We start from the raw sequence: 12,806 nt of genomic DNA, 5'->3' as shown, positions 1-12,806 counted from the left end.
AAAAATATAATCTTTTGAAGATTTGAAAATATAATCTTCTTAACATTTCAAAACTCAAAATTTAAAACCACAATTCTTTAACTTCTAATATCAATCTCTTCTTTCTAATATAAACTTATACAAAATCAAATTATTTATTTTGCAACAAAAATATAATCTTTTAAAGATTTGAAAATATAATCTTTTGAAAATTATAAAATTATTAATGGGGTTTGGAGTTTGGGATTTAGACAAAATAGAAGAAAGATGGGGTTTGGGGTTTAGGGTTTAGGGTTTAGGGTTTAGACAAAATATCTCGTTAAAACCTCGTAAACCCACGAGGAAATTACGAGGAAATAAAAGACGGGCCTCGGTAATTCCACGTAAGCTTACGAGGCCTTTACGACGATTTCATCTTACGTGGAATTAACGAGGCTCGCATTTTTTATTTTATTTTATTTTCGTCGTTATTTCCTTGTTAACTACGAGGAATTAACGAGGTATGCTTTCTAAACGCCTAGAATCTAAAATCCCAAACCACAAACACCATCTTTCTTATCTTCTACTCTTCATTCCAAACCTCAAACCTCAATATTGGTGTGTTTAAAATGATGTTGAAACTTCCATATTTATAGAAATTTTTCGAATCTGGTAGTTGAAGTTTTGCGAGGAATAGGTAGGTAGCAAAAAAAAAATGTGCTTTAGTATTCCTCGTTAAAATCACGTAAAACATTTCCTCGTAAAGAAGACGCGAATTTACGTTGTGTTACGAGGAAACTCTATTTCCTCATTTCCTCGTAAAGATGATGCAAGCTTTACGTGGTTTTAACGAGGAAATGTTTTCTTCGTTACTTTACGAGGAAATAACGACATTTTATTCTTTCTTTGTAATTTCCTCGTAAAGTCGACGTAATTTTACGAGGATTTTATTTCCTCGTTAATTTTCCTCGCCAAAGTGTTGTTTTCTTGTAGTGTTCGCTCTTCTCCTGTAGGAGTATAGTCCACATGTATCGTGTGTGATCGTCGATAAGAACGAAGACATATCTCTTGTGAGCTGGTGTTGGCAGAGTGATAGGTCCACACAGATATGCGTGCACAAGCTCGAGAGATTTAGATGCTCGATAAGAGGTTTCTTGAGGGAAGGGCTTCCTAGTTTGTTTCCCTCGTAGACAAGAGACACATGCGTCTGTGTTGTGGCCGATATTAAGAACACCAACAACGAGCTCCTTATTAATCATCGTTCTCATTGTCTCTTTGTTGATGTGGCCGAGACGACCGTGCCAAACTGCATGATCAGTACAACTTTTTATCTGTAGACACTGAAGTTGGTCTACTTGCAGTGTGACCTTGTATAAAAACGATTCTTCGCCCTTGTTGTTTTGACCATCACTTTTCCATGTTTGTCGAGGAGGCTCAGCTCATCATCCTTCATACGTACCTCACATCCTCCTTCCGTAGCTTGTCACAAGCTGACAATATTACTCCTTAGCGCTGGTATTTAGTATACATTCTTCAAAATTTTCTTCTCATCACCATTGATTATGAACCAGACCGAGCCTTTTCCCATTATATCAATTCTCGAGTCATCACCAAAACGTACTTTTCCAGTGACCGTCTCGTCGAACTCATAGAAAAACATACGGTTTCCACTCATGTGGTTACTAGAACCATTGTCTAGATACCACATATCACTTGTATCCGACTCTGCTTCGCAAGCTCTAGGGTTCACCTTCTTCTCATTTAAGCAGACCACCTCGTTCATCATTAACGTATCAGCTTCTTGAGTTTCTTCATACTTTTTTTTCAATAGTCTCTTGAAGCTTTAGCTGATTATCCGGACAATCTGTGGCATAATTCCCAAGTTTATCACATCTGAAACATGTAATATGTGAAGCATCGCCTCCACATCCTTGCCTATAGGCGTCTCTTTGTTGCTGAAAAGAACCATAGCGACCGCAACCTCTTCCTCCGCTGTTGAATCCTCCACCGCCTCCTCGACCACGACCATTATATCCATAGCTTTCGCTGCTTGAATCTGCATTGGTATACATCAGCTTTCCGGCTTCATCATGTGTTTCATCATCTTCATCAGCGACTCTTTCTTCAAACGCCTTTAATCTCCCGACAATATCCTCAAAACTTGTTGTGTTAAGATCAAGCATTTTCTCAAGAGAAGCAACCATGTGATTATATTTTTTCCTTGGCAAACACTTTTAAAATTTCTTAAAAAGTTTTGACTCTTCTATCATCTCTCCTAAGGAAGCAGATTTAGAGGGGATTTCGGATAACTTGCCAGCAAAGGTATCGATTGTATCCTCTTCTTTCATCTTGAGTCTATCAAACTTGTCATTAGGGTTTGTAACCTAGCTTCTTTTACTCTTTCAGCTCCAACATGTCTTGCTTTTATCGCATCCCACAACGCCTTTGCCGTATTTGAGTCGCCACCTTGCATGATCAAAGCTTCCAGAATAGATTGAAATAGAAGTGCGATAGCCAGGTTATTTTTCTTCTCATCACTGGTTCCAGGGTCTATTGCCTCCCAAACTTCGCTGACTTTGAGTGCTACCTTTATCCTCATGGACCAGACAGCGTAGTTTGAAGAGGTTAACATCGGGTATTTGATGGAGGCAGGTCCGGCTTCTTTGAATAGAACGATTGCATCCTTAACATCACCCATGGTCGTATGCAAGCTTCAAAGATTCTTTTTTTGGCTCTGATACCAAATATAGAATCACAAACCTTTTAATAATTAAGAAGTCCTTCTCTTATTCAATCAAACAATGCTTAGAAAACAAAGCTCTTAGTCTCTCAAATCACACCCTATGTCACAAGTCTGACATATCAATATATATAACTTCTAAAGTCCTAAATTCATTAAACAAAGATAATTAGATAACTCCTAATCATCAAGAACTTATGCTTATTTCCTAAAACCAAATCACAAAAGGAAATAGATAGCTTTATCTCTAAGTCATTCAAGCTTTTCAACAACTTAGCATTGTCCAGGGCTGGCCCTAGTCACAATTTTCTTTCACCCTTAACTTACATTAACGATGAGAGTTTGAAAATAAGATTCAACTTTATTGGTATCACGTATGTATAAGGAATGTAAATATATCAGCATTGATTAGATACTTGTGTATCACTCAATTGCTTGATCTCAGTCAATCTCGTATATTCTGTTTCCATTCCCACTACAAGAAAACATATCAATTACAAGGGCCATATTCCTTGTTAATTCGTTGTAATAGGAAGTTTACAACGAATTAACAAGGAATAGCGTTTCGTTGTAAAACGTTCGTCGTAATGGAAGATTCGTTGTAACTTCCTTGTAACATTTACGACGAAATAAATTCGTCGTAAAGGCAAAAGAGAGGATTTCGTCGTAATTTCGTAGTTAGCTTTCGTCGTAAAAGACTAGTATAGTTTCCTTGTAAAATCGTCTTTAAATGCTTGTACATTTTACAACGAATTTACAAGTCCTTCCATGTTAAGTCCTTGTAATCTTTACAAGGAATTTACAAGTATTTTCTTGTAAATTCCTTGTAAAACTTATGAGGATTTTACAAGTATTTCCTTGTAAACTTCTTGTAACCATTACAAAGAATTTACATCTCATTGAGGTATTATTGTAATGTTATGAGATATTCAAAATTTAAATTATAAAATGAAATACTGGAAATTAAATTATTTTAAAGAAATTATATAAATGTCATAAAGTAATATTCAAATTTATAATGGAAACAATTTTTTAAAAAAATATAATGACGCCGTCGAAGTAGTTGTTGGGGACGTTCTTTCCCGGAGAATCTCGTACTTCATCCACGGGTTCTGTCTGGAAGAGTAGGACGAAGTCTCCCTTGCGACTTTGTTGATGAAGCTTGTTTCCACCGTCCATCCCTTCTTTTTAGGAGTCACTTTGAAAAAAAAATCATAGTAATTTAATTAATTATATAAAAATGATTAGAAAATAAAATATACTTTAATTTTTTTTAAAAAATAATCTAATCAGTCGTTTAAATACCACAACCTAATATTTTTATATATAATTTTGTTACCTAAATTTACCACATAAACTAACCACGTAAACTAATTACCTAAACTAATCACCTACTAATTAACTAAACTAACCACCTAAACTAATTACCTAAAACCTAAACTAATATTTTAAGAAGAAACATACCTTGAGAGGCTTAAGAGAGGAGTGGTTTGAGAGGAATGAATGAGGCATTCCTCATTCATGTTTCGAGTTATATAGAGAAACATCATTCCTTTTAAAGTCATCGTAATTTTACGAGGAATCTACCAGGCCCGCGTTTTTAGAGTTACAACGAATTTACAAGGAAACATTACAACGAATTTACAAGGAATTATTTACAACGAATTTACAAGGAAAGCATTACAACGGATTTACAAGGAAAGCATATTACGAGGAATTTACCAGGCCCGTGTTTTCAGTTACGACGAATTTACTAGGACTATATATGAAATCCCGAAAATCAAATCTCTAAGCTCCAAAATCAGTTATCTATATAACACTACCCTTTTACCCTTACGAGGAATCTACCAGGCCCGCGTTTTTACAGTTATAACGAATTTACAAGGAAACATTACAACGAATTTACAAGGAATTATTTACAACAAATTTACAAGGAAAGCATTACAACGGATTTACAAGGAAAATATATTACGAGGAATTTACCAGGCCCGTGTTTTCAGTTACGACAAATTTACTAGGACTATATATGAAATCCCGAAAATCAAATCCCTAAACCCCAAAATCAGTTATCTATATAACACTACCCTTTTACCCTTACGAGGAATCTACCAGGCCCGCGTTTTTAGAGTTACAACGAATTTACAAGGAAACATTACAACGAATTTACAAGGAATTATTTACAACGAATTTACAAGGAAAGCATTACAACGAATTTACAAGAAAAGCGTATTACGAGGAATCTACCAGGCCCGTGTTTTCAGTTACCACGAATTTACTAGGACTATATATGAAATCCCGAAAATCAAATCCCTAAACCCCAAAATCAGTTATCTATATAACACCACCCTTTTACCACATCATCCTCTTTATCCAATAAACCATAAACTCCAATTAAATCCTTAAAACCCAAAGCATAAGTATTATAATCAGACAACATAGAAATGCATTAAGTTTTAAACTGATTTATATACTAAAAACTGATTTATATATAACAAATTTACAAGGAAAGTATTACAACGAATTTACAAGGAAAGAATTACAACGAATTTACCATGTCCGCGTTTTTAGTTACAACGAATTTACAAGGAAGTATTGCAACGAATTTACAAGGAAACTTTTACAACGAATTTACAAGGAATGTATTACAACGAATTTACAAGGACACACGTATTACGAGGAATCTACCAGTCCCGTGTTCTCCATTACGACGAATTTACTAGGACTATATCTGAATCCCTGAAAATCAAATCCCTAAACCCCAAAGTCTATAACCTATAACATTATATCTTTTTTACCACATCCTCCTTTTTATCCCATTTTCTTTAAAATTCTAAACTCCAATTTAATCCTTAAAATCCAATGAATAGTTATTTTAACCAAACAACATACACATGAATTAAGTCTTAAAATGATTTATATATTTAAAACATATATTACATCATTCTAAATCATTCGAGATTTTATCAATATCAACAAAATATTGATCATCATTGTTTGCATTGAACTCGTCTTCACCTTCTATATTTATCATATCGTCGGAAACATTTTCATATTGATGGTTATCCGAATCAATAAGAGGGATGTCATCTGTTTGTTGTTCAAATACTTCGACTTCAATGATACAAGTTTCTTCTTGCAAATGTGATTCCAACAGTTATTCCTCCACGAGGTGTAACTTTGATAGCAATTAATCAAATTATTCTAGAATCTTCCAACCGAGGGAATTGAATGAAGTTAACTTGATCGGCTTGAGAATCCTTACAGCGAAATCAGTTTGGTAAAACACACTTGAAACATGTTTTCACCAAAAAAGATAATGTTAACATGTTTCATCGTAAAAGCCTTGTAAAGTTACAAGGACTTTACAACGAATTTTCTCTTTCCTCATAAACTCGATGTAAATTTACATGTAAATTACGATGAACTTTTTTCCTTGTAAATTTACTAGGACTTTACAACGAAACTCAGTTTCGTCGTAAAGTCGTAGTAATTTACTCGTACATTTACGAGGAATATAATTCCTTGTAATCTTTCCTTGTTATAGGCATGTTTTCTTGTAGTGTCCTCTTATCACTCTTCTGTATAAATGTATCACATACTCTGTTAATACAATTCATTCAGCTTTACAATCTTATATGGTATCAGAAGCTTTAGATCTATATCCAGAAAACCCTATTTTTTCTTTCTCTTCCACCGCTAGCCATGTCTCTCTCCGAAAACAACTCCTCCCTCCTCAACGTGAACATGGCTAACATCACCAAGCTAAGTGCTTCCAACTACCTGATGTGGAGTCGTCAAGTGAACGCACTCCTTGATGGCTACGACCTAGCCTCCTTCATTGATGGCTCTTCGTCCCTTCCAAAATAGGAACCTTGTTCTCTGATAACGGGGGAGAGTTCATTGCTCTTCGTCCCTTCCTTGCCACCAAAGGCATCACACACCTCACTACACCTCCACACACACCAGAACACAACGGCCATGCTGAACGCAAGCATCGCCATGTTGTGGAAACTGGCCTCACCCTTCTAACCAAAGCTAAAATTCCCACTACCTATTGGTCCTATGCTTTCACCACTGTCGTTTACCTAATAAACCGCATGCCAACCCCTGTCTTATCTCACCAATCACCTTTCTCTGCCCTCTTCAAAACAGAACCAAACTACACCAAACTGAAAATATTTGGCTCTCTCTGCTTTCCTCTCCTTCGCCCATACAATGCGAACAAACTTGAGCCTCGCTCTGCACCCTGCATTTTCCTAGGTTACTCCCTCACACAGAGTGCCTACCTCTGCCTGGAACCCAAAACAAACCGTCTCTATGTCTCTCGCCATGTCCGCTTTGATGAATCAAAGTTCCCTTATCATCAACTCCTACAACCTACTCCTGCTCCACCTGATAACTCTCCTAGCTATTCCCCATCAGCCACCCAAATCCCTTTCACCATGAAACCGCCATCTGCAGCTCATTCATCTCCACTGGAGTCACCACCTCAGACCTCTGATTCCTCGCCTGGAACAACTACCACGACGCCATCGCTATCACAAAACACAGCCACTGCGAGTCACCACTCTCCATCGTCCTCCTCAACATCATCAAATACAGACGCCCCTGCTCCTGTCTCACCTGCTCCTGCTCCTGTCTCACCGGCTCCTGCAACTGTCTCAGCTGCTCCTGCTCCTGCCTCAGCTGCTCCGGCTCCTGTCTCCCTGACTACGAGCCAAAACGTCACACAGCCAGTGCAGCAGAACCAACACAGGATGCAAACAAGGGCTAAGAATCGCATTCTCAAACCGAATCCTCGCTATGGCCTCTCTGCACTAATCGGTTCTGCAAAGGATGTTGAGCCAAGGACAATCAATCAAGCTATGAAACACAAGCAGTGGCGTGCAGCAGCGTCAAGTGAGTTCGATGCTCAAATGAGAAATCGAACATGGGATCTGGTGCCACCACCGAAGAACGCCAACATCATTGACTGTAAGTGGCTCTTCCGGCTTAAGTATCTTGCCAATGGAACTATTGATAAACATAAAGGTCGACTGGTGGCTTGTGGCTTCACACAACGGCCTGGAGTAGATTACTTCGAAACGTTTAGTCCGGTTATTAAATCCACGACTATACGAACAGTGCTGGACATAGCAGTTACTCGTGATTGGTGCCTCCGTCAACTTGATATCAACAATGCATTTCTGCAGGGAGATCTTGATGAAGTCGTGTATATGCGGCAACCTCCAGGTTTTGTAGACCCTGACAAACCCAATCATGTGTGTCGCTTACGCAAAGCTCTATACGGCCTTAAACAAGCTCCGAGAGCTTGGTACCTGCAACTGAGGCAATACCTTCTTGCTGCTGGCTTCAAGAACTCGGTCTCTGATACAGCTCTGTTTGTCCATAAAGAAGGCTCTGATTTCACCTATCTTTTGGTCTACGTTGATGATATTGTTGTCACAGGAAACAACACAAACAGAGTAAATCGCATGATACAGAATCTAGCCAAGACGTTCTCACTCAAAGACATGGGTGATCTCTCTTATTTTTTGGGCATTGAAGTAGTACGGTCTTCATCTGGACTTCATCTGAGTCAGAGAAAATACACGATCGACCTGCTTCAACGCATGAACATGATGGACGCCAAGCCTGCCACAACGCCAATGGCCACCTCTCCAAAGCTCACACTTGCAGGAGAAGCATACAAAGATCCCAAAGAATACAGAACACTAGTTGGGAGCCTGCAGTACTTGGCCTTCACACGTCCTGACATTGCTTTTGTTGTCAACAAACTCTCTCAGTTCATGCAGTCCCCAACAAATGATCATTTTCAAGCTGCCAAAAGAGTGCTGCGTTACTTAGCTGGGACAGTCACTCATGGTCTCTTTCTCAGGCGCTCAAACCCGCTGAATCTCCATGCTTTTTCATACTCAGATTGGGCTGGTGACGCAGACGACTTCACATCCACAAACGCCTACATTGTGTACCTTGGAAACCAACCAATCTCATGGTCCTCAAAGAAGCAGAAAAGTGTAGCAAGATTCTCTACCGAGGCTGAGTACCGTTCAGTGGCAAACACAGCGTCTGAACTCATTTGGGTCTGCTCTCTACTACAAGAACTTGGACTTAATCAAGGGCAACCACCGGTTATCTACTGTGATAATATAGGAGCCACATATCTCTGTGCAAACCCGGTTTTTCATTCAAGAATGAAGCATGTGGCTCTTGATTTTCACTTCATTCGTGAGCTAGTTCAATCAAACCGGCTCAGAGTCTCTCATGTCTCAACTCACGATCAACTAGCGGACTGCTTGACAAAACCGTTAGGACGCCCGCGTTTTCTCCAGCTAAGAGACAAGATTGGAGTCTCCACAGGTCCTCCATCTTAAGGGAGGCTATAAGGAATGTAAATATATCAGCATTGATTAGATACTTGTGTATCACTCAATTGCTTGATCTCAGTCAATCTCGTATATTCTGTTTCCATTCCTCTTATCACTCTTCTGTATAAATGTATCACATACTCTGTTAATACAATTCATTCAGCTTTACAATCTTATAGTATGCTGGTGAGTTCGTTTATGTACCTGATAGGTTTTATAAATCGATTTATGTTTTATATTATGATACGAAGATAAACAAGTTCCACAGAGTTGAGTTTAAAGGAATCGCAGACGACAAGTCTAGCCTCAAGCATAATCTTCCTGCTGTTCTGAATCACATAGAGAGCCTTAGGTCTTTTTAAACAACTTGTTTATATTTTTATTTTTTTTCGTTAGACTGACACTTACTTTTTTGCAGTTTCATCTTCTTGTCTTCTTATTTTATTTCGTTTGAATGACACTTCATTTATGCAGTTTCATTATTTTATCTTCACATTTTTATTTTAGTATCGGGGATTATGTTGTTCATAATATTATTGATTCCTTAGTTGAACTTATCGTTTCAATTACCAAAACTCTTTGACGATCTTAATAAAAGTGAATGGATTACCAAGGACGTAGCCAGGTTAATGGGAATGGGGGACAAGAGCTGAGCACCCATAGTTTTATTAATATGTAGTTTTTGTATATAGAATTATTAAAACTTAGCTGGATGAGATGGTAAAAATTGGGCTGTGCACCCATAATAATTTTAGTTCGATTCTTCCTTGCGTCATCTTTTTAGTTTTATAACAACAATGCACCCAGTTGAATTTTGTTCTAGATTCGCCACTGTAGATTACAAATCATGTCAACAAGGTCATAACATTTAAGCAATCGAAGACAGACGAGTTAAGGCTCAAGAATGGACTTGGAAAAAGACGTTTGGATGGTGACCTTACTATCTTGAATCACATAGAGAGACTCATGTCTTTGTAAACACTGTCAACACCAATCAGTGAAGTGTAAAAATCCATGTCTTTGGGCTAATCCCTTATAACATTAACAAAGGTTTATTATAATAGCGATTACAACATCGTACGCAGTCCTTTCAGTTTTTCACTTTTAAGATTAAAAAATCATCTAAAAAAAAACATCGTACGTAAAAGAACCTTTATGATATTATGAGGAAAAAAACCATCCAGATTACAATTTAATTGAGAAGGCATGATAAGAAAATAAATAATAATAAGAAATTGCATAAAGTAAGCAACATTCTACAGGAGATTAGAAAAAAGAAAGAAATTGTTCCAAGTGTTAAAGAGACATGAGACTCTCTATGTGATTGGAGAGAATAGGGATATTATACAGACGACGTTTAACAAGTCCATTCTTGAGCCTTGATTCATCGTCTGCGATTCCTTTATACTCAACTCTGTGGAACTTGTTTCTCTTCGAATCATAATATATAACATAAAACGATTTGGAACACCTTTCTGGTACATAAACAATCTCGCCTGCATCCGTGATACCAATTAAGTTGCAAACTTGGTTCAAACCCTGATTATAGTAATGAAAAGGCGCAAGATAGTTTTTAGGAGACCAAACATGTTTCTCTGCATCCTGTAAAATCCACAATGTCATGCTATGACCTGTACGATTACTTCTAAGACAAGCCAACATTCCCTGAGATATGACAAGACCGCAGTCCCCTATATCATTTCACGGAAATTTTATGATATAGAACTTTTCAGATCTGACATCAAAGCTCATTAAGAACCCAATTCTATCCGTCTTGTCAGTATATGCTATATAATAAATAAAGCCGTTAGTGCATTGGTGGGCAGGATAAGGGTTAACACAATGCTTATGGTTGGTTTTGATCCTTCGCGATGATTCTTGAGCTGATCCCAATGTTAAAACAGAACCCTCGTCAGTGGTTTCATCAAAACGAATGCACAAAACTTTGTATTTAGCATCAGTTGGATCATATCCCAATAAGAATCTTGCATACTTCCAGCTTTTTTCGATTTTGGTTAGGGTGTACAACTTTCTCGTTGTAGGGTTCCAGAATACGTGTTTCTTTGCTCCTCGAAAGCAGCAGATCAAGCCGTGGACAGATACCTCAGGCATGAAGCGACGTGATTTTGGGTATGTCATATTATAACTGTGAACAGGCTGAGAAGGAATTGTATGAGGCTCGTTTGAAGACTGACGGTCTTGCGGAATCGAGAAAACAAACACTCTGTCACCTTTTTTGAAGGTGACAAGAAGACTTGGCATCTTTTTTGAAGTATGGATCGGTAGTGATTGATGACCAGAGCTTTGAAACACAACGAAACCTGCCAACAGATTTTGCAGGCAGCTTTGAGAGTATCTCTGAGATGAGATCGAGAGGAAAAGATAATGTTGATTGTATTCTTCTTTTTTTGTTGATTTGTTCGGTTGTTTCTTCTTGCTGATCCATTATCGCTCGAACCCTAATCTGTTCCCTCTCTACGCTTTCTGTTTTTATCAAAGTAAATAATATGTATTATAGAGTTTTATAGCAAATAAAAGTATATAGGAAAGTAAATAAAAGTAAATGGTATTAGTATAGGATTTGTCAAAGATATACCTTTCCGTTTATCTCTTAGAAAATATTTCGCTTTCAGTTTTGTTTTCTAGATTTTTTTGGTATTATTTATGGTTGACTTTGCATTCCCGAATTTTTATAGGTATTGTTCTCGTATATAAGTAACCGAGAAATTTTTGAGACTAGACTAGGTTTGGGTTCTGTGAGGGTTCAATCCGGATACCGGTTTGGTTTATTAGATTTTTCAATATTTCGATTTATAAAAAATAACTACTATATCAAATCATATTTATTTTGGTTTAGTTCGGTTTTATATACCGTGGTTTTTGGTTTATTCAGTTTTATACCAAAAAACCATAAATATATTTATATTTGATAATATTATATGAATTTTATTTTATATGATTAGATTTCGCCTTTAATATAACATGAAAATATTTCGAATTTAAATGAATATTTTTATTATTTATTTTACTATTAAATATAATACAGTAAATATATTAAGTTAATATTAATAATAGTTTTAGAGGATAAAAATAAGAAAAAGTAGCAATCCATAATATTACTAAATAACTAAATATTATCACACAAAAATTGTCAAGAAGAAAGTAAAAATTATCTTTTTTATTTTTTTACTAAAATCAACATTTGAAGTATGAAGATAAACTTAATAAAATAAATTATGTATATTAATTATATTATATATTTTACATATAGTTATACTACTATACTAGGTAATAATTGGCACCTTGCGCAGAATAAATTACATATATAAATGTTGAAATTATGTATTTTTGTTATGTATGGTATAATATATTTTACATTAAACCACATTATTGGTTATTGAATGTGTAAGGATATAATCAGTATTGGTGAAGCTAGGAACTGATTCTAAATAGTACAATGCAAATATAATTTTGCTTGGACCAACATATGTGGGTAGGGCTGAGATTTTTAACTGACTCAATCTTGCCGAACTGTACCAAACAGAAAGTTCGATTTTCAGTTAATTTGGTTTTGAAGTGGTGGTTTGTCTTTCCAATGCAAAAATTACTCTACTTATCTCAAAATATAAAATTAACTTTTCACACTTTAAGAAAATAAAGTAACAACAGTATATAATATATTAAATGTGAATATAAATTTTCAGTAACTTAAAAATAAATATTAATTTAATAAATTCAGT

General features: G+C 36.4%; 1 pseudogene; it reads right to left on the bottom strand.

The window, feature by feature from the left end:
* Positions 1-10,275: 10,275 nt before the first annotated feature.
* On the bottom strand, positions 10,276-11,583 carry LOC108848961 (putative F-box protein At1g50870; annotated as a pseudogene).
* Positions 11,584-12,806: the final 1,223 nt, after the last annotated feature.

Source organism: Raphanus sativus, chromosome 1 (genome assembly GCF_000801105.2).
Source record: "Raphanus sativus cultivar WK10039 chromosome 1, ASM80110v3, whole genome shotgun sequence".
Taxonomy (NCBI): Eukaryota; Viridiplantae; Streptophyta; class Magnoliopsida; order Brassicales; family Brassicaceae; genus Raphanus; species Raphanus sativus.
This window is presented reverse-complemented; position numbering and strand designations above follow the sequence as displayed.